The sequence below is a fragment of the Peromyscus leucopus genome, chromosome 3 (genome assembly GCF_004664715.2).
Source record: "Peromyscus leucopus breed LL Stock chromosome 3, UCI_PerLeu_2.1, whole genome shotgun sequence".
NCBI lineage: Eukaryota > Metazoa > Chordata > Mammalia > Rodentia > Cricetidae > Peromyscus > Peromyscus leucopus.
In genome coordinates this window covers 34,313,502-34,337,509 of record NC_051065.1, presented here as the reverse complement: position 1 = coordinate 34,337,509, position 24,008 = coordinate 34,313,502, and the positions used below count along the sequence as shown (strand labels likewise).

The 24,008-nt window shown below is 37.1% G+C and overlaps 1 non-coding gene across 1 annotated transcript; it reads left to right on the top strand.

The window, feature by feature from the left end:
• Positions 1 to 5,950: 5,950 nt before the first annotated feature.
• Positions 5,951 to 6,057, top strand: LOC114687519. Its single transcript, XR_003733676.1, has one exon. It is a non-coding gene; the product is annotated as a U6 spliceosomal RNA (small nuclear RNA).
• The last annotated feature ends 17,951 nt before the right edge of the window (positions 6,058 to 24,008 follow it).

Here is a 24,008-nt window from a genome sequence, read left to right as displayed (position 1 = left end):
CCATTTTTTTTGTATGTCTTTTCCTCTATATAAGCCTCTACCTTCTTCATGATATTATTCATAAGGCCGTTTTCTTCTGTTTCTCCCAATTTTTGATGTTCAGGTCTAGATGTTGGAGGAGGGCTAGATTCTGGTGGTGCTGTATTGTTCTTCATTTTGTTGTATGTACTTCTACCTTGATGTCTGCCCATCTCCTTGTCGTTCATTCTTGGTCTTACCAGCACACTTGGTCCAGACAGAGCTGACAGATTCAGGAAGTCTCTCTCTCTCTTGTCCAGATGGGATCTCTTGTCCAGATGGGAAGTCTGGGGCAAGATGGGAGCTCTTGTCCAGATGGGAAGTCTGGGGCAGAATGGGCTCTGGGGGCCGGTCTCTAAGTCTCAGGAAGTGGTTGGGGACTCGGGCGGATGGGCATGGGGAAAGGGCTTGGAGATTACAGGGTCTGCCGAGGGTCTTGGAGAAGGGGATCCTACCTGGTAGGGCTAGAAGGGAACCTGTCTGGTGGCCAGAATCTCAGGCCAAGTTGGGCAGGTCTTCCCCAGAGTGGCTTGTGTCCGGGGATGGGGTCTAGGCTGAGCCCAGGCACTCACCTCTTGTCCAGAAGGGAAGTCCGGGGCAAGATCAACTGCATCTATTTCTGTTTTGAAATATTTTAACTTATTTATTCATTTATTTACGTGTGTGTGTGTGTGTGTGTGTGTGTGTGTGTGTGTGTGTGTGCTGTGTAGGTATGCATGTGCCGCAACTTTTCACAACATGTGAATGGAGGTCAGAAGACAGTTCTCTCTCCCCACTGCATGGGTTCTGGAGCTCAAACTCCAGCCCAGAAGCAAGCTTTGTCCCTCTGTGCCATCTTGGCAGCGGCAAGGTATTTTTTCATGATTGATTCCCACTCAAAACTGATCTTAAATAGTTACTGTGTTTGAATGTAAAATATTCCTTATCTGGTCATTTGCTTGAGCACTTGATCCCCAACTAGTGGCCGTGTTTGGGAGGATTTTGGAAACTATGGGACAAAGCCTCAGTAGAAGGAGCTGGCCCGAGGACAAAGGAGCTTTCCACTTACTGAACGTGCGATCTACCAGCAGCCTATCACCATGCTTTTTCCAAGACTCCGTAACCTCAAGCTGTCTGCCACAGCAAACCAATCCTTCTCTAAGCTGTGCTCACAGAAACAAGGAAAAGTAATTGATACCGTCGAAAAGATGATTTTAATAATTTTATTTTAGAATAAACGTGGCATTCTTGATGATGATAACACACCTTTACTGGAACATATATTTGATGTTCTTTAAAATCACCTGGGAAGGGGGATACGAAGAAGCATGGTTTGCTCATTTCTTTTATCTTGTTGTCTTTGGCTTATTTTCTACTCTAAGTTCTTGGGGTTCTTGTTGTTGTTGTATTTTTTGTTGTTTTTTGCATGTTACTTTTTGATAGTGGGGAGTTTCCATTCAGAAATTATTTTTAAAACATTAAAGGAAAAAAAACACTAGAGTCAATGACAGTTGTCGGGATTTGGATGAAAACAATCTCAAATGTAAGTTAATCCTCTTCATTTTCTGCATATAAAAATGGAGAACACAGAGAGATTAAGTGATGCTCAATCTGACAATACCACAAGTCTGAAGGATACTTTCAAACCCTGGTCCAGGGCTTCCCTAAACATTTGTGTTATTTCTAGGTTGTTGGTGAAGATTATTAAATTATTTTCTCTCACTTAGCAACTCAAATGCACACTATAAACATGCAGTCATAGAAAGACATACACACAAGTACAAGAAGCAGCTGTGGTGTGTTATCCCAAGCTATAGTTTGAAAATAATTTACACAAATGACAGCTTTATATTTATAGTCCTGTACTTTAAATCCTACAATAGAAGTACAAAATGCATTCTTGAAATGGCTTTCAGATTTGTAAATGTGCTGTTTTTATATGCAATTTTGAATACTATTCTAATATTAAACTCAAATAAGTGTAGTTGACTGGTTTCCTTTATAGACTATTTGGTTGTTCAGATAATTTTGCATTAAGAGCATTTTCAAAAATGACTCTTTATCATTTTAAAAATGCCTATCCCATATTTCTCTATATTGCCCTCATTTGTCTTTTATGATAATTACTTCAAATTTTTCCAAAAAAAATCTAAAAGAGCATATTATGGTTAATTAAAATTATTGAACTTCAATTTCTCAATGGTGTCCAATCTTATTTGAAGGAAAGGAGGTTTAAGATATTTTTGTCTGTGTGTTTGTCTTTCTCTGTGTCTGTGTCTATTTATGTGTCTGTGTGTGCATGTGTGTGTCTGTGTGTATATGTGTGTATGTGTATGATGTGTGTAAATCTGTGTGTATGTATGTGTGTGTATGTGTGTATGTGCATGTATGTGTGTGCATGTGTGTATCTGTGTGTGTGTGTGTGTGTGTGTGTGTGTGTGTGTGTGTGTGTGTGTTCATACAGAGTTTGGGGTTTAGACTTTAATAATGAAAGAAAGTAAACAATAGGAAAAATGAATTCATTTAAAAAGTATCAAGCAGGCAAAATGTTGAACCCTGAATTTTTTTTTTTCTGTTACTGATTAAATTTTGTGCTGACCAGTGAAAAGCTCTCAAGATGAGAGTTTTCCACTTGGCTACAAAGCACCAAAAAAACAAAATTAATCTCCGCAATAGAGCGTCTGACTCACTGACTCTTGTGTTCTACTCTGGTCTCACTGTTATTCAGGCCCCATTGCTCCTTCTTATTTTGAAGAATGTTTCATAATAATAAAAAGAAATCATGCGGAGTCAATTAATTGAGAATAGACTTTTGGCATCATCCATCTAATAGTGCCTTTAGAATGCAGTTTTAGAAAAACCCTACTTAAGTGCAGAGTTTAAGGTTGGCTCTGTATTTCAGATGAGATGTAGTACATTATGACACATTTCATTTTTGCTTTTTATGAGCTCCAGTATCCCTTCCTTACTTACAGCCAAGTGTATCCTGAAAGTTCTGAATATAGGCTATAGGTTGGCATAAGGTTTTATTTTCTCTGTTTGCACTGTAGTTACCATGGGCACACTACTACTTAAAAGGAAGGTGTGGTTTTGTCTACTGGATGGTTCTGAGACTTGTAAATTCATGGTTTATAATAAAATAAAATATCATATTGATTCATACTAATAGATACACACTTCAAAGTATTGTGATTTCTATATCTTGGGACAAGCAAACTGCAATAAAAATCAAATTAGTCACAGTAAACAGTATTCAATTTAAAGTTGCCTCTTTGGTTACAGATGTTAAAATTTCTATATTCAAAATTGTTCTACAGTTTCTTTTCTTACTGTACTATATATCCTCTTGCAAAGATCTTACCCCTTTAAACTAGTCCAGACTGGTAATCTAATCTTGAATTTTCAAAAACATCTCAATATGGTTTTGGTAAGATGTTTAAATTTGCAGAAAGATGTTATCTTTTATCTTCTATAGGAATTGAAACATTAGTTATAATTAATAGTATAACAACATACTGCAAGCCTTGTACAGTGAAGGCAAATAATTAAAATGAATAAATCAATGATAGCTGTTCCGATAAATTATTTTTCTGTTATATTGACATTTTTGTTAAGTTGCTTATTGTTTATAGTAGGCACAGAATGATATTTAGATATTGTAAGCAATGTGAGGACAGGGATTTTTTTATTTGTTTTTTTATTTTATGTCCTCTGTGGCCACTTATTTAGATAGTCACTTGATTAAATGTGACTGAGACTGAATTACTTTTAGTAAACATTTATATAATTTGTTAGTTTTTGTAGGAGTCACCCATTTGAAGGGAAGTGTTTGATTTGTTTCCCCTCACATATACAAGTGTTGGGAAATCCATGTTCAGTGTGACAGCTGACAATAAGAATTAAAGTGTAGAGACAGAATTTATCCATGAGAAAAGTTCATTAATAAAAGAGGAATATGGGACACGATTAGCAATGAGCATGGAGCTGGAAGCCTCTGACCTCAGCACTCTGCAGGTAAGATGGCAAGTATGAGCATAGCTTAGGCTGCAAGGCATGACGTTTGCCCCTGAAGAGCAAGCCAAGTAAAACAAATGAGACAAAGGTCCTGAAAAGCAGAAGCTTTCTTCAAGGGAGATTTTCTTTTCTTTTTGTATTTCTAATTAGATCACCTGTAATTGAGAAGATTTTTTTTTTAATTAGAGGTATATGAACTTTTCCATAGGTATTAAACCTGGACACGACTACTTGAATCATATTAACAGGACAGATAAGAATACTTAATAATGTAGCCATATCAAACCCACTGTAACAGTCTAAATAAATTTACTGGGACATTTGGATTCACTCTGATGGTCATGCAAAGCCATTGCTCGCAGCCCTGTAGTCAGGTAGCTGAGAGAATAGTGGATGCCTGGTTGGCATGATTTGTGAAACTGCTGCTGGTGAAATCATGCTTTTGATAAACTTTTATGTGGATTTTTTATGAAAACAGAAATGCAGCAAGCCTGCAGCATAAAAGGGTCAGTCATTGAAACCCACCCTGACTCTGAAACCAGAGCCAGTGAAAGAAACACTTTGGCCCTGAAACAGAATCAAAGAAACATACCCTGACTCTGAAGCCAGAGCCAATGAAAGAAACACACCCTGTTCCTGAAACTAGAGCCAAACGGCTAAAAAGGGCCAGTGAGAGAAACATACTTTGGCCCTGAAACCAGAGCTAAATTTGCCATGGCACCAACTGAACATGAAATCAACCAATCCCTGAGCACAAAATCTAGTCAATCTGAGCCTGTCCAAGCATAAGGGAATCAAAATCTGACCAATTCCCTCCCTGAAAATCTCCATGGAAAACTCTGCCCCCAAGAAGCCCTATAATAGGCCCCTCTGTCTGTTCATTTGGGGCTGTCCTCCTCCACCCTGGCAGAGTAGCCACTCTCCTAAAATCCTTCTTTCCAAATAAGTTTCTTTCTTGAAAGAATTTTGGGTGAAGATCTTCTTTCACGAGTGGGGAGAAGAATCCCTGCTGGGAAATACCCTATGGGAGCAGAGCAGAAGCAACAGACACCTCTGCTGCGAAAGTCTCTTAAGGGTAGCAGAAGCAGAAGTAGCAACTTGTTGCCAGAGCTGGAGCAGATTGCTACATTTCTGCAGGGTTTCCCCTTAGCAGAGTAAAGCAGAAGTAACATCTTGGGCCAGGGAAGAAATAGATAAAGGTGGAGCAGAGCTCTGCTGTAATGGCTAGCTCTCAGAGAGCAGCAGGATTGCCACATCCTGCCGGGATACCATCCCCCACTGGACCCCAGCTTCAGGTATAGCCTGACTTCCGGACAAGTCAGGATACCTTTATCCTCACAGCTGTAGGTATCTAGGATACTCACTTCACAGCTGCAAGTATAGTGTGACTTCCCGACATTTATTCAACAAAAATGAGGTCACCTAAGTTCATAAATGAAACACTAATACAACTTAAATCTGATTATGACCCTCACACACTGAGGGAGCATTGAAGTGGGAGACTTCAATGCTGTGGGGTATCTTTCTGTATTCTGTGAATATGTGCTGCTATGATTGGCTGGTAAATAAAGGTGTTTTGCCAATGCCAAGGCAGAATAAGCTTAGGTGGTACATTCAAACTGAAGAGAGAGGAAGAAAAGGGTGAGGGAAAATGCTACAAACAGCCACCAGAAAGAGCAAGACGTGAAAATACCAGTAAGCCACAGAACCATGTGGCAAGACAAAGAATAATAGAAATGGATTGAATTAAGTTATAAGAGCTAATTAATAATGTGCCAGAGTCATAGGCCATACAGTTTATAGTTAATATTAAGCCTCTGGGTGATTACTTTATGAGCAGCTGCAGGACCACAAGGCTAGGTGGGACCAGAGAAACTTCCATCTATATTTGGTGCCCAATGTGGGGCACGAATTTCAACCCAAAAATCTGAGAAAGCTAGTGCTCGCTTTGGCAGCACATATACTAAAATTGGAATGATACAGAGAAGATTAGCATGCCCCCTGCTCAAGGATGACACGCAAATTCGTGAAGCATTCCATATTTTTCTTCCTGACCCTTTGGGGCTGAAAAAAAAGAGATTCTAAAACAGAGCGATAGACCCACCATTGGAGACTGCAACTGTTCCCTAAGACGGAGCCTGGCAGTGCCAAGTGAACCAAGAGGTGAGTTTTGTCCTCATAGCCAAACATCCTAGCCTGTAGGCTTTAGGTCGTGGACTCAATGGTGCACCCCTACACCACCACCCATTGAGGTCCCAGTTTTAGGCCAGCAGGCAGGTCTCCTACAAACAGGTTGGGCTACCACCATCCCCCAAGAGATCCTGGAACCCACAAATGCCACCTCTCCAAAACCCCACCCACCCTTGAGACTGGAACTGCCCCCTGAGACAGCCTGCCAGAGCCTATTGGACTAAGAGCTGCTCCCTGAGACAGAGTCCATCAGCACCAATTGGACCAAGAGCCCTAATTAGACAAGGAGCTTCCATTGGACCAAGAGTATCAATTTGACCAAGAGAGGCTCCCTCAGACACAGACACTACTTGAACGGAGTAGAGAAAGAGATGTGTAGATGCCAGGGCAAAAATATAGTCAACGTCATAAAGACCAATATGGTATCATCAAAACCTAGTGGTTCTACAACAGCAAGACCGAAACATCCCAAATGCAAAAGAAGCAGAAGAAATTGACTTTAAAAATGACTTTAAGAAGAAAATAGAGGTCTTTAAAGAAAAAATGAAAATTTCCTTCAAGAAATCAAAGAAAAGACAAAGAAAAAATGGAAAGAAATCAATAAAGAAATTGAAGAAAAGACAAACAAAAAATTGGAAGATATCAATAAATCCCTTAAAGAAAGACAAGAAAAAGCAATTAAACAGGTGAAGGAAACAGTCCAAAATTTGAAAACTGAAATAGAGGCAATAAAGAATACACAAACTGAGGGAATGCTGGAAATGGAAAATCTGAGAAAATGAACAGGTACTACAGATGCAAGCATAACTAACAGAATGCAAGAGATGGAACAGAGAATCTCTGACATTGAAGATACAATAGAGGAAATAGATTCATTAGTCAAAGACAACACTAAAGCCTAAAAAGTCATAACAGAAAACATCCAGGAAATTTGGGACACCATGAAAAGACCAAACTTAAGAATAACAGGGATAGAAGAATTAAAAGAATACCAACTCAAAGGCACAGAGAATATATTCAACAAAATCATATAAGAAAGCTTTCCCAGTCTAAAAACGGAAATTCCTATGAAGGTACAAGAAGCTTACAGAACACCAAATAGACTAGATCCAAAAATTCTTGTCACATAATAATCAAACCACCAAACATACAGAATAAAGGAAAATATTAAGAGCTGCAAAGGAAAAAGGTCAAGTAACATATAAAGGCAGACCCATCAGAACAACACCTGAGTTCTCAATGGAGACTCTGAAAGCCAGAAGGTCCTGGACAGACATGATGCAGACACTAAGAGACTAAGGATTCCAAACCAGACTATTATATCCAGCAAAACTGTCAATCGCCATAGACATGGTAAACAAAACATTCCATGATAAAACCAGATTTAAAAAATACCTATTCACCAGACCTACAGAAAGCACTAGAAGGAAAAATCCAAACTAAAAGGAAGTTACATACACCCATGAAAACAAAGGCAATAGATAATCCCATACCAACAAATAACAAAGAAGAGAAACACACAACACTACCAACAAAAAATAACAGGAATTAACAATCACTGGTCATTAATATCCATTAATATCAATGGTCTCAATTCACCTATAAAAAGACACAGGCAGACAGAGTGGATATGAAAACAGAATCTATCCTTCTGCTGCATACAAGAAACACACCTCAACTTCAAAGACAGCCACTACCTTAGAGTAAAAGGCTGAAAAATGACTATGCAATCAAATGGACTTAAGAAGCAAGCTTGTGTAACTATTTTAATATCTAATAAAATAGAGTTCAAACTAAAATCAATTAAATGATATTGGGAAGGACATTACATACTTATCACAGGAAAAAACCACCAAGATGAAGTCTCAGTTATGACCATTGCCCAAATACAAGACTCCAGATATGTTAAAAAAAAATACTACTTAAGCTTAAATCACACATCAAAACCCACACACTAGTAGTGGGAGATTTCTACACCCCACTCTCATCACTGGATAGATCTACCAGACTGAAACTTAACAGTGAAATAAAGGACCTAGCAGAAGTTATGACTCAAATGGACTTAGTAGATATCTATAAAACATTCCACCCGAACACAAAAGAATATACCTTGTTCTAAGCATCCAATGGAACCTTCTCTAAAATTGACCACATGATAGTTCACAAAGCAAATCTCAACAGATATAAAAAAAACAAGCAAACAAAAAACTGAAATAATCTATATTTTATCAGACCATCATGGCTTAAAGTTACATTTCAACAACAAAAATTACATAAAGCCTACAACATCATGGAAACTGAATAAATGCTGAAATGAATCACCAATGCATCAAAAAAGAGATAAAGAAATTAAGGATTTCCTAGAATTCAATGAAAATGAAAGTACAACATACCCAAAACTCATGGGACACTGTGAAAGCATTGCTAAGAGGAAAATTCATAGCATTAAATGCCCACATAAAGAAGATGGTGAAATCGCACACTAGTGACTTCACAGCATACCTGAAAGCTCTAGAACAAAAAGAGGCAAACTTACCAAGGAGGAGTAGATGCCAGTAAATACTCAAATGGAGGGCTAAAATTAATAAAATAGAAATAAAGTGAACAATACAAAGAATCAATGAAACAAAGAATTGGTTCTTTGAGAAAATCAACAAGATATATAAGCCTTTATCCAAATTAACCAAAAGGTAGAGAGAGAGCATCCAAATTAACAAAATCAGAAATGAAAGGGGAGGCAAAACAACAGACTATGAGGAAATCCAGAATATCATCAGGTCATAGTTCAAAAACCTATACTCCAAAAAAAAAAAAAAAAAAAAATTGAAAAATCTGAAAGAAATGGATAATTTTCTAGATAGGTACCCTATACCAAAGTAAATCAAGACCAGATAAACTATTTAAATAAATGAAGACCTCCTAAGGAAAAAGAAAGAGTCGTTAAAAGTTTCCAAACCAAAAAAAAAAAAAAAAAAAAAAAAAAGCCCATGATCAGCTAGTGTCAGTGTAGAATTCTACCAGATTTTCAAAGAAGAGCTAATTCCAATACTCCTCAAAGTGTTTCACACAATGGAAACAGAAGGAACATTACCAAACTCTTTTTATGAGGCTACAGTTATTCTCATACTCAAACCACACAAATTCAACAAAGCAAGAGATTTACAGACCAATCTCTCTCATGAACATTGATGCAAAAATACTCAATAAAATACTGGCTGACCGAATCCAGGAACACATCAAAAAAATTATCCACCATGACCAAGTAGGCTTCATCCCAGAAATGCAAGGATGGTTCAACATATGAAAATCTGTCAATGTAATACACCATATAAACAAACTGAAAGAAAAAAACAAAAACACATGATCATCTCATTAGGTGCTGGAAAAGCCTTTGACAAAATCCAATACCCCTTCATGATAAAGGTCCTAGAGAGATCAGGAATACAAGAAACATACCTAAACATAATAAAGGCAATTTACAGCAAGCCAACAGCCAACACCAAATTAAATGGAGAGAAACTCAAAGTGATTCCCCTAAAATCGGGAACAAGACAAGGCTGTCCACTCTCCCCATTCTTATTCAATATAGTACTTGAAGTTCTAGCTAGAGCAATAAGACAACAAAAGGGTATCAAGGTGATACAAATTGGAAAGGAAGAAGTCAAAATTTTACTATTTATAGAAGATATAGTAGAAAAAGATATTCTGCTACACTCATAGGTAGTCATGTATTTTACATAAAGTTAAATGGAGTATATTTTAAAAACACCAAACTGCTGGCAAACCTAGTAGATAATAAACTTGTAAAATTTATGGAATCTAATTATGTAATGACAACTAAAAAACAAATGACCTAATTTTTCTAAGCTTTTAACTATTACAAAGTTAAGTTCTGTAAAATTTTGATGTATTAGTAATAAAGACAGAACGTATATTCTTTTTTTTAAATTCTGAAAGACTCTATTTTTTTCCATCATTTTCCAAGAATGTTCTGGGAACATTACTGGAGATGTTCAGAAAATTCAGTGAAAAAAGTTAGTTACAGAAAAAGACACATTTCCTCACTTAAGTTTAGTATTGTTCACAAATATCCATACCTTTTGTTATTAAAATTGCTTTTAGTAAGTAATTAACAAATATTACCACACAGAACATCCAGGAAGAGTTTGTTTCTCTGATGTGGTGGTCATCTCAGTTGTCCATTCTGACAGGATGTCATAATTACTTTTCTCTAAGAGGCCATTGTCCCTTCCCAGCCTTTGCCTCCTGATTTGGGAATCTGATCCATGTGCAGGCTAGGCACAGGAAGGTGGCTATGGTTTTGTGTTTTTGCATCAACCACCTTCAGTCAGCGATTGCTACCAAGTCCAGGTCCAGATACTGGTTTCTGGTGAACCAAACACCCAGGAGGTTTTCTAATGTAAGTATTTGTGTATGGAACAAATTATTTATTTGCTGTGGTAAACGAGGCAAGCACTGCCATGTTGAGGCAGCAGTCTATGCTGGTCTGCAAAGGTGAGGGACATCACCAGGAGGCAGGGATGAAGACACTGGTGGGGCCCACAGAGAAGGGGACTTCCAGAGAGGGGCCTGAGGGAACCCAGACAATTCAGCGGTATTCTGATTTCCTTTCGCAGTTGCTATACTTTTAGTAGTTCTGATCTATTATGAATTCTTTGCATCTTTAAAATAAAACTAAGTTTTCTGGGCCTTCACTAAATAAGATTTTGGCTCCTGTAACTAAATTAAGGCTAAAATACTGAGAAAGTTTCACTTTAACCATAAGCTACTTGGCTGTGGGAGGTTCATTTCTGAACTGATTGCCTGTAGTTACATACTCTGTAGTAAATGGAAACTGACCTTTCTGTAGACTGTATAATATTTTTTGCAACATATTTTTTATTAGAAATAGTTAAAGAATTATTGTTTCAATGAGGAAGTTCTAGCAAGAAACTTTGGAGAAGTAAAATTAAAGATAAAAATTATGTTATGAACCATTCATATTATAGTAGTTATACCTTTATTCACAATTCATTGTAGTTGAAATGACTCATGAATACTCTGATCCACAGGACTGCCTTACTTCCTCAGGCCTCAACCATACTTTGGGATGTGACCTAGCAGAGACCACTGGAGCCTTGCACTCTGCTGGGAGCCCCTGTCAGCACGCAATAGTGACTTTCTCAGGCTCTTAGTCCTGTAAATGCCCTGAATGATCTTGAGGTACATGGAAGCAATGTTCTTAGTCCTGTTACTATTTGTTCCTTACACCTCCATGCCAATGACCTTATCCAAAGACTTCCTTAACCACTCTGTCTTAGTGAGTGTTTCTATTGCTGTAACAAAACACCATGACCAAAAAGCAAGTTGGGGAGGAAAGGGTTTGTTTGGCTTACACTTCAGCATTGTTGCTCATCACTGAAGGAAGTCAGGACAGGAACTCAAACAGGGCAGGATCCTGGAGGCAGAAGCTGATACTCAGGCCATGGAGGGGAGCTGATTACTGGTGAGAGGGCCAGACAAATATCATGACAGCCTGCCCTAATAACTCAGTTAAGAACTAGGCCTTGGTTCCTGTTTTTTGGAACTGAGCAGGCAGTTTCTGAAAGAGCCATAACACAGGACAATCAGTCTCCAACATCCCCCAATAGCAAGGATGAGGAGGCCTGGTACTGCAAATACCAGGCCTGAGCCACTCAATAAGCTCAAGGTAATAGTCAAATAAGAACAAAGCTTGAGACTTGTCCAGGCCTGCCCAAAACTGGAAAAGCTATAGCCTTAACCAGCCCCTGACTAGCCCTAGCCAAGTAGAATGTACTAATATGATTGCCACTTGCTTAAGCCAATCATATCTAAGATGACCTAATTGTCATAGGAACTCCCCTTAGCTGTGTTTAAAAGAAGATAACACATTCCTCTCAGGGCTGTCACCATTTTGCCTTTGTGTTAGATAGTCAGCCCCAGCATGCTGGAAAATAAATGCTCTTGCAGATTGTATCATGACTGGTGGTCTTTTATGGGACTTCTCAAAGACTATAACAGTTGGCTTGCTTCTCATGGCTTGATCATCCCACCTTCTTATAGAACTCAGGACCAGCAGCCCAGATGGCACCATACACCATGGGATGGGACCTCCCCCGCTGATCACTAAAAGAGAAAATACCTTGTAGCTGGATCTCATGGAGGCATTTTCTCAACTGAGGCTCCATGCTCTGATGACTCTACCTTGGGTCAAGTTGACACACAAAAACAGCCAGTACACACATCTATGGTCATGTGTAGAATCTGCTATTACTACCTTGATCCATCCAGAATTAGGGGTCTTCTCATCTCTTACTACTTTTCTCTTAAGCAAAGCAGACAAATGGTCTGTATCTTTATTGGTTGCAGTTTTATATCACCTCAGTGTCCAGGCCCAACTCATGTTGATATTCACATGATATTCACATCATAACTACCTCACTTCAATCTAGTTTTATGACTTAAAGCAATCCAGTGAAGATTTGTAGTTCTATCCCCCTCTGACATGATGGGCTTTAACACCACAACTCTGCTTTTCCCATCAAATATCTGATAAACTCTCCCTTATTGTTGATCTCAGGCTATGAGTTAACCTCAGAAGCAATCAAGAAATAATTGACATACAATGCCCACCTACTCATTTTACTTTAATAATTAATTTCTATTATGGGCCATCTCTACAGTTAGCTCCCATATCTTCTCCAATTTCCTAATACATCAGTTTTCTGAAACAGTATGGTTTAATTCATTTTTATTAACAGAATATTTCTATTATTGTTGATAATGCATTATATATAAACACACACATACACACACACACACACACACAAGAATTTTTAGCTCCAAAATGTTGTTCAAAGAGTCTAAAGTCACCTTTTATCTATTAATATTAAATTTAACTGGTTCTTCAAATACCAAAACAGAAATTCTAAAGAAATAGAGATGAGCAAGCTGTGAATATTATGATCAAATCACCTCATGCCACTAACACATTTTATTTTTGTTCACAGAGCACAATATTTCTGCTGAAACCTTATGAAAATGACTTGAAAATTCAACGTTTTATAAAAATCTTTTAAAAAGCAAGCTACCAGCATGGTATTTACAGTTTGCTGGCTATAAAAGTAACATAGTCTATGTCAACACCTCTTTTTTCTCTTGTATTGCCCTACAATTGATGTGATTGGTTATAAACTTAATTTGAAATTTTATATAGAGTTAGAGAGGTCTGTAGTGCTGGTCCAGTGTTGGTCTTTATTGTGTGAAAGCTGATGTTCCATGTTAGCAGTCACAATTTGCATGATCCCATGTGTCTTGACAGATAACTTTTTTACCATTAAAATACAAAAATAGATTTAAAACACAATTCAGCTTCTTAAATCACAACTATAGTTAACACCTTGCCATTTGCCTTTCTCATATTTGTTCATTTTCTATGCACATTCATAGTCCGTGTGTAACAGGTTATTTTTAAGAGAAAGTTAATTGTGTTTGCAAATTGTTCAAATTATGTTTTGTTAGGACAGTAATTAATCTTGTTAGGATAAATGAAATTCTCTTAAACAATATGATGCCACTTTCCTTGGGGCAGTGTTTGCTACAAACCACGTTAGAGAACAATGAATCAAAGAAAAAGAAACAGTGTCTGAAATCTGATTTATATATCTACATAATACTCCTAATTATTTTAGGAGAAAAGGTCACTATAAATAGGTTATATTTATTTTATCATAAAAAATCAAACAAAATTATTCTTGGCATCTAATGTTGCAACAGAATATGCAGTGTTACACACAGGGCAGCAAAAGTTTTCTAAGTAAAATTATTAAAAATTAGAAAAACCAAACTTTTACTTCCAGGTGAGAACAGGTAAAATATATTCAATGATCATAATGATTTTAAAACTGTTAATCACTAAGCATATAATTGAAAGATATAAATCTCTTTTTGAAGGAAAACCTCAGGATGATAATTCACGCTTAATGCAGCATTAAATATAAAAGCTTGTTTTCTATTCTACAGGGGGCATGATTTAGTGGCCCAGGAACAATGAAAAATTTCAAAGCATGAATAGTAAGAAATTACAACATAAGACACATTTAGCGATTTTCCATTTTCATTTGTCTGATTGTTTTCTTTAAATTACTTAATTCACCATTTATTCTTTGAAAATTCATACTTATCTTTGGGAAGTGATATAAGTGAAAGAAGTGTATCATTTTACATAACCATACTTATGTCAAATAACATCCTAAAATTATTTCATGACATTATTGTAAATGCAATATATTTATAGTCTGATCAGATTCAAATCATTATTATGAGATCCTAAAAGGAAACCTCCTTCCAATGAAAAAATAGTAAAATGAACACTTAGTAAGCATTAGTAACCAACTAAGATAAGTATGTACTACTTGATAAGTTATTGGCTCTGACTTATGCTAGACATTTAATTCCTTCCAACAACTCAAGCTCAATATAATTTCCCTGTAAGCATTATTATCTTGAAATGGCAAGTGACTTGAAAAGTTTAATTAAACTATGCATTTTGGAATAGATTTAGTGTCAGATTCATCTCCATTTCCTTGAAAAACAATCATTTTAATTGAAGAATCATACTTAAATCATTACTAGTCTTGTTTAAGCTGAATTTACATATGCATAAGATTTAAATATAACCTGTCTAAATCACCCTTTGAAAAATGTATTTGACCAGGTAAAGTGTTTTTGAACTTTAGAAGTGATAGTGTGTAGCTAGAGTTTTCCTGCCTTGCCCAGTCAGGACAAATCTTTGTCACCCGCCAGTCCCACAGCCGCTCAGACCCAACCAAGTAAACACAGAGACTTATATTGCTTACAAACTGTATGGCCGTGGCAGGCTTCTTGCTAACTATTCTTATAGCTTAAATTAATCCATTTCCATAAATCTATACCTTGCCACGTGGCTGGTGGCTTACCGGTGTCATCACATGCTGCTGGTCATGGCGGCAGCTGGCAGTGTCTCTGCCTCAGCCTTCTGCTTCCCAGAATTCTCCTCTCTCCTTGTCCCACCTACTTCCTGCCTGGCCACTGGCCAATCAGTGTTTTATTTATTGACCAATCAGAGCAATTTGACAATACAGACCGTCCCACAGCAATAGTGGTTTCTCAGATTATACAGATGGTTATTCGTGAAAGTGCAATCTAAACAATTACGGGATCAACCTGCAGCTCATCTTGCCCTTGTGTTCTTCCTTCATTAAGCTCACTGCGAGGCCAATAACCACACTTAGCCGTGCCCACCTCCAGCTCTGTCCTACCCATTCCATCCCAGAGTACACAGCCCCTAAGAATCCACTCTATTAAGTATAATTGGATTGAAATATTTCTAAGCCTGTAATTCCAGCTTCCCAAATGTGTCTCTCAGAACTAATCTTCATTAGAAAATCTACCATTCTAGGGGCTGGAGAGATGGCTCAGAGGTTAAGAGCACTGACTGCTCTTCCAGAGGTCCTGAGTTCAATTCCCAGCAACCACATGGTGGCTCACAACCACCATGGCTCATTTCTATAATGAGATCTGGTGCCCTCTTCTGGCCTTCAGTCATAATGCTGTATACATAATAAATAAATCTTAAAAAAAAAAAAAATCTACCATTCTGTCACCGAAGTACACTGGTTTCACACCTTCACTTCTCACTGATGCCCACTTTAAGTGCTTTGCACTTTAAACCTGACCCAATCTTAAACTCAGTTCTCTGTTTCTTCCTGAAGCATTTTCTTGAGCACAACATTCATTCTTTTCTCTTTCAATGTCTCGGGAACTCCCTGTAGATTCTAGAAGTAAAACATCATCATATTTTGACCCTATCACCACCCCCCAAGACTGCACCTTCCTTCCTGAAAATGCAGTGAGATCAGGCAAAATATCTCATATCTATTTGTATCATCTAGTATGTATGAGGGCTTTATAAAATGGAATATAACAATTTAGGAATAACTGATACCTAACTAACTGAAATATATTATGACATGTGACTAAATTCTAATGTTATTAATAATATAGTTGTTTAAACACTTTAATTTTTAGACAACTATTTTAAGTACAAAATACAATTATGAAATTGATACATACTATTTAGCTTGTGATGATGTACAATTTGGACAATTACTTGTGTCAATTATTGAATCATTCATACAAGTGGGAACATTAAACAGGTCTTAATTATAAGAGTAAAATATTCTTTCAATGATTCTCAAAGTTGGACAAGCTTATTAAAAGTAAACTGAATCTAGCATCTTATATATCTTAATTCTAATACCAAATGAGAAGAACTCTAATAAAAAAAAAACATGTTTTATGGATGGATTCATGGCAGATTTTTCCCTTTGAGGGTCTAGTGTGATACTGAATAATGGTTTGACATGAAGCAAGGATGAGGTCATTACACTACACAGAAACCATATCTGGATAATGTTGAACTTCTTGAGGGTTGTGATTAGCTGGAATGAATAAAAACAAAACCATGAAATTATCACCAGTCAAATACGATTCACAATTAAATCTATTATGAATTAAAAGAATAAGAAGCCTGGGTGGGACCACTTTCAAATGCAGTCTTCTTGTGTATTCAAACACTTGGCATGTGGGCTCACATCTGCCAGTGTTGCGATTGTGTTGTTAAGATCTTTTTTTTTTTTTCCAAAATCACTGAGAAGACAGGTAGATCTAAATATAGTTCTATTAATTTGATTTTTATTATTATATTTAGTTATGAAGTAGCACACTTGGGGCTCTGTTGTAAGGCTATGTATTTCTTTGCATTTTATATTCAAAGTCAGTCTTGAAGACGACAGCTTTTCTGGAATACAGGACACAATTCTGTAATGAGTAAGTGAAGAGTATATTTCCCAGAACCCAACAACAGAGTAATGCCAACCAACAGACTGGTAAGTTGATGAAAATACTAGTTGCTCCGCAGAAGTCTGGCTCCAGACAGGAGAAGATAAGGATGAACAAAACATATAGAAACCAGCTTCAGACTTCTGTTTTCCAGAGAAGAAAGATTTGGCCAATGTCAGCACTTCTGTCATGCCAATCCCCAAGCCTCGACTGTCAGTTTAGGTTTACTAAAATTTAATAAAACTATTTTAAAGTCAGAGAGGCTACACCAAGGAATTCCAAGTTATTTTGCCATGACCACAGAGCCAGTCATGTATCTGTTTCTAGAAACATGCAATCATCTTCTGAAGAATCTGCCTGTCCTGTATGTCTCAGTTTTTTTGAAGTGGAAAACAGACTTACATTTAATGTGCTAACATGACTAGTGACTGCTGTGTGTGTGCATATTGTTTGATTCCTGGACAACTTAGGAAGCTCAGTTTGAGGCTACACTACTAATCGTATTTTAAGATGTTTTTATAACCAGGAAGAAACCCATGTCATATTTAATACAGTCAAACATTACAGAAGTCATAAACTGTTTCACTAGATTCTACTCCTTGCCATCTCTGCTAACACTCCAGGTTTTTACATTCACAAATGTCTCTCTTCATTTTTTAGTCTCATATTAAATTTAGTTTTATTTAGTGATGGATGGAATGACTTTCTAACACAGGACAACTCTCTATCTCCCTATAACACGTACTTCAGTAGTGTGACTCATTGAAAGAGAGATAATTATTAGAATCAAGTGTGAGTTTCTCACCAATGGTAACTATGTATCTCTCCAACACAGACTGCAGTGGAATGATCATAATTTCCAAATTAAATAAGCAGCATCCTTTATAATCACCATTAATTCTGCTAGTTATAGTAAATACAAATATATAATAATGGAACAAAACAAGTTCAAGACAAATAGGTGCTTTACACAGGTAAAAACGTTGTTATCTTTCCAGCAAAACAACAATGTCCTTCAGCTACCAGGTGAATTTGAATTTCATTTATGTCTGATTTTTTGCTGGGCTGACATAATGTGATATCTTTGGATACAACTGATTATTGTCAAAAGAAATGTTATTTTAAAATTGTTTCTTATACTAAGTAAAAAGTTTCATTCACAAATGTTCTGACAGAAAAGCAAATGTACCTTAATTATTTAATAAATGTTGATGTATACATTGAAAAAACAAAACAAAACAAAACCAGATTTATTAGAATCAGGCATGATTTTCACCAATTGTCAGGAGGATTCACAGAGGAGTTTTTCACTTAACTAAGCCTCAGTTTCCTTCCTGCTGATGTTGATCACTTTGTCCCAGTTGGAAGGTTACTGACTCAGCAATTCTATGTTCTCCTGTCCCCAAATACTGGAACAAAGAGTAAGACTGATAATCTCTGCTCAAACCCATTTATTTCCACAAGCCGTTGTTCACCTTTGAGGAGTCAGACTAGCTTTATATTTAAGGACACATTCTAAAGCCTGAAAACTTATATTTCCTTGGATTACTTGGTGAACAAATTGATTTTCCCAATACAACTTCTGTAATTTTTGTGCTTCTAGGACACTTTTTAGTCGTGGACAAATCAAGATCATTGGTTACCTTTTTTTATGACTGTCCTTTATGTCTTATGTTGATTAACAATGAAATAATATTTAATAGATCATTTGGCAATTTTTAAAGTAAAGAATGTCAGTTTTCTTGAAAAGTTGGTATGGCAACCATGACCATCCATTTACTGTTACAAAGAACAGAGTTTACCAGTCAACTGTGAATGTTGTTGCGAAGTTATTTGGTAAAATTAGTTAGCATTGAACATCAGTTGACTTTCCATAGTGAAAGTGATGTCAGGTAATCTGGGGGTGCCTGGGAAAGAAAGACTCAAGAGCAGAACTGAAATTTCCTTTGGGGAAGGTGAGAGCTGTCAACTCATGCAGCACAGTCAGCCCTTCCCTTCGAGAAGCCCTTAGTCCCTAGCTAACCACATCCACCTCCTCACGGAGTCCATGCCTTGCAATAAATCATTCTGTCTCTTTCCACAAAAACCAGCTGGTTAGAAGATATTGTTGCTTAAGATTATATTCTGGCAGACATACTAATGCTAACTTCATATTCTTGCAAGGTTATGACTTATGGGGAATTTTGTTTTTAAACAAGGTATCAGCTCTGAAGTCACCGAAGATAGCATCTGACCTCACTTTGCTCACTTATCATGAATCCTGGATTTCCTAAGGCATTTGAATAATCATAAAATGACCATTTTATATAGTAATATCTATATATATTTTTAAAAAGATTGCCTTCAAAGGTTGCAACTAGAGCTTAAACTGGTAGAGGAGGTAAGGATTAAGGAATGCTGAAATGTAAACACAATTTTTTAAATGATAGGGTAGGAAAATAATATCACCAATATTGTAGTAGTTCTGGAATATTTTGAAACATAGAAAGAGGAGGTTGAGTTGATATGTTCCTGAGGAAGACAGTATGAGTGGTGATTCAAGAGAAAGTATAATTGACAGACATGTAACCATGAAGAAAGTATTCTCAGTCTGGAGACCCCAGTGTGCAATTCCTGGCCATAAAATCCCCAATAAAAATATTCAGATTTAAAAATAAGCAAACATATTTTTAACTACTTGGGAGGACAACTGTAGTTTATTCTTGAGTTCCACATCACATTTTAAAAATATTTGGTCTCTGGTCAAGATTAGTTATTTAAGCTTATTTTATACCCAATGGATGATTCTGTCAACTCCTGGCCACTTTTGTCTTCACTCCAATGAGTTTTTCATTCCCCTGCATCTCTCTCAAGATGTTCCTCAGATGTCATAATTTTCATTCCATAACTATGATATAAGTGTGAAGTGATGTTCTCTAAAGAAACTGCATTTCTATTAAAAATTCTGCAAACTGCCTGACCTTGGTTACCTGAAACACCATTACTATAGAGATGGAATGCTGGATTCAAGAGCTAAAATTATCATGGGCTATCTTGGGCCCTTTAATAATCATTTACCTTAACTTTCACATCTGACCTGGTGACTGATAGATAAATCTTGGAATGTATGTCTGAGCATCACAGACCTCTCTAACTCAGAACATCTGAAACCTCTAGACTTCTCTGCTTTGCTATAGCCTCATTAGTTGATGTTTCAGCCAATGGAAGTGGTAAATACATTGCTTTGTGGTTTTCTTTTGTTTGATGATTCTCAGAGTTTATGTTTCATCTTTTTCAATGAAATTCATTCCTATTTTTGTGGCCATAATAACGTTTATTTGGTTCAGAATAAACTTTTTTCTTTTTTCTTTTATGGTCTATATTGATAAAAACTAATAACATGCATTTGACAAACGCTTATATGAGTTCAGTCAGAGTGCAGTTAGTAAATCAGTGTAAATGTCCTTCCAGATCTCTGTATTTCAACAGAGAAGCAAATGAGGTATGTAAAATAAGAGAATCTGGAGGTGCAGGTACCCCTAAAACTCAGTTCATGAACAAAAATAAATTAACACACATCAAGTATATTTGGCATAGCAGATGCCCAGTCTGGAGTTTTGCTTCTATGACTCTAAGTGCAAAAATCTTTGCCTCTTGCATTTTCTTTTGTTTGTTTGTTTGTTTGTTTGTTTGTTTGTTGTTGTTGTTGTTTTGAGGAATGGCCATAATTCTCTTACCCATAATGATGTGCGGAGCATGAATGGGGTGTGCTTATTTGGCTTTTACTTCATCATCTAAATTATCTACCATCTAACTCTCAATGGCTGTCACAAACTCTAACAATGTAATTAGTACATGAGAAGAATACATATTAAATATAGTAAAAAGCACTGGGATGTGAGTAACCCAGAAAAGAAAGGGGGCTCTGTTAGACAACAGTACTGGCTATTGCCTTCAATGAGTCTTTCCTCCTGCTGCTGGCTAAGATGCATAAGAAAAGACACTGCTTCCTTACTTGAGCAAATGTGATCTTTAAATTTCACTTTTTATTTCTTTACCCATGAGCCACTCAAGGTCAGAGAGGCCATTCAGAAAGAGTTTCTATTTAAAAGATGGAATTACTCAGTGCACCAGTTTTAATACCATTAGATCAATACAATACCAGCATAGAAATATAATTCTCTCTGAGTTATTAATGAAGTTTTATTTAAGTTTACAGAGGGTGGCCACTATGATATCATGTATGTATCATGATATACAGAAGACTGCAGTGAATATTGAAATTCTACTCTTGCATAGGATCTAACTCTTTAATCATAGACTTAAAATCACAGTTGAAGATGGTTCTGTTGGTTCATACTCATCTGCAGCTCTTTGAACGTAGAAACAAGATCAGCAATCCCAGGCGAGCTCAGCTACATTGTGAGTTGGAGGCTAGCCTGGGCTACATGAGTCCCTATCTCACAAAAGCAAAAACAAACAAGCAAGTGAAAGGAGAATATGACAAAATACACCATAGTTCTTGAAAGTAAAAGGAGGGGTTGTGCTAATTAAAAAAAGCATTTATTCCTTAGATAATAAGAAGAGATGGAAGAATCATTATCAGTTTATGCTAAAATTATGGAACAATGGTAGTACACCACTCTTAAGTGTTAGAAAAGTAGAAATTTTAGAACAAATATAATATTTAAAATTAACTTAGAAAGAGAAGTTTCCTTAACATTTCATAGTATTTAAAAGTTAAATTCAGATGCCATCCACTATTGTTGGTGCTATTTTAACTTTTATTGTATGTTTACTCATTTTGTTTGCACATGTAAAGCATGCTTAAAAATATACTAGCTACAAGTAACCAAAGATTTACTATCTAGTCTTTTCTTATTTAAAGTTGAGGGTGTACATCAACAGTCAAAAGTTTGCCTGTGTCACCATGACTGTTGCTTGGTTCTAACAGCTCCCTCAGGAGGGGGTGAGAAGGCACAGTGTCAATGACACAAGGGGTCAGGTGAAGGCAAATAGCAGACTCATTTATTCCATAATGGGGAAGGCCTCATATACCCTCCTCCCACTACCCAGGCTGTGTCCTAATCTAGAGACATTATGTGGTCATCACTCATTGGCTAGGCATGATCAGGATCTCTGACAGTGCCTATTGCTAGGCCCTTAGGCAGATTCTATGTTGGCTCATAAGGAAGTACATTATTTGTAATTGGTTGCAGCCAATTTCCTCAACCCTATGGGCCTGTCCTACTACATATCTACCCTTTTATTTTATTACATGGTCACTTAGTGGGATTTGGAGTTCTTTGCTCTGTCCTTGTTGACCCCACCTCAGTGGGGCACTGCAACTGGACTGTACCCATCTTAGGTTGGCTTGCCAAGCAAGCTCTTACCTGTTATTGACTATTAGCCCTCGAAGACCATCCATCTCTGGGGAGTAACCCCAGGTGGAAAGGATCAGGCAGTAGCCTTTTGAATTTCAGAAAGTCAGGCATACATAACCTCCTGTGGAGGGCTATGAGTTGGATATCTAAGAGCCATTAACACCCATAGAGTCACCCTAGTGGCCACCCATCATTGCTGTATGTGCTGTAGGAGACACTTAAAAAGAGAAAGATTAAAAGCACCACTGCGCCAATCAAAACATAAGTAAGAATCCAGGATGGATCAAACAGCCTTTTTATATTATGCCAAAACTTTTAAAAAAAAATAAAGGGTCAAAGGCCATAACTTCCACTTTTATCTGACTTAATTGGAAAATTTTGTGTGTTAGCTGTAATGAATAATATAGAAACTTAGCTGACCATGGGCCCTTAATATATTCAGCTAGCTCCCAGCATGCTAAACTAACATTCCTCATTTCAAAAGGTGTCATCCAAAAATGAGGAAAAATGAGGGTCACAATGCTTACCTGCTGAAGGGACCAAAAGAATAGAACACTGAGGGGGGTTTCTCACCGAAACACACCACCTTTGGGGTACTGTCCAGCACCAAAAGTGCGAGGAGGGAGACAATCAGGACTGGCATAGGAAAGTGACAGTAACAGAAGTCCCACATTGGGTGCCAGATACTGCTCTGTCCTAATACCTCCCCTTGGGGGTGAGGGTGAGAAGGCACAGTGTCAACAACATAGACCCCAGGAGTTGGGTGAAGACAAACATCAGACTTGTTTATTCAATAACCAGGAAGCGCTTATATACCCTCCTCTCAGCACTCAGGCTATTCCAGTTCTGGTGACATTGTGTGGTCACTGCTCATTTGCTGGGCATGATCAGGAATTCTGACAGTGTCTGTTGCTAGGCCCTCAGACAGACTCCAAGTTGGCTCATAAAGAAGTACATTATGAGCATGCCTTGGCAACTGGTTTGAGTCAATTTCCTCAACCCTATGGGCCTGTCCTACTACACATGACAGCTCTTTTTTCTTTGGAAGATACGTGTGTGTGTGTGTGTGTGTGTGTGTGTGTGTGTGTGTGTGTGTATTGTGTGGCTTAGCTTTCTTTTGGCTTTTAGAAATTGACCATGACTTACTTACTCATTGTACTTATTTGCTTATGTGTGTTTCTTATTAAAGTGAACTCATAAAACACACAATAGACTTCTTCAAATGCCTCTGCACATAGACATAGCTATGTTAACATTTGCTTTCTAATGAGCAATGTCAGAAAAATACCTGACAGCCATTTAGAAAATCTTCTGTTCTCATGCTGCAATGCTATGTGCTCTATACCTATGGATATAGTGAAGATCTCTTTGGATATTTCTATTGTTTCAACTGAAGTTAACTTGTTTATTTTATCATCCAACATTTACTGTGTCAGACACTGAGCGAATTAGTTGAACTTCAAAACTGAGTAAGAATTGACATCAGCAAACCAGAAAGAGGAAGATAGGGAATGTCAAAGTCTATTCTTTGAAAAAAAATGC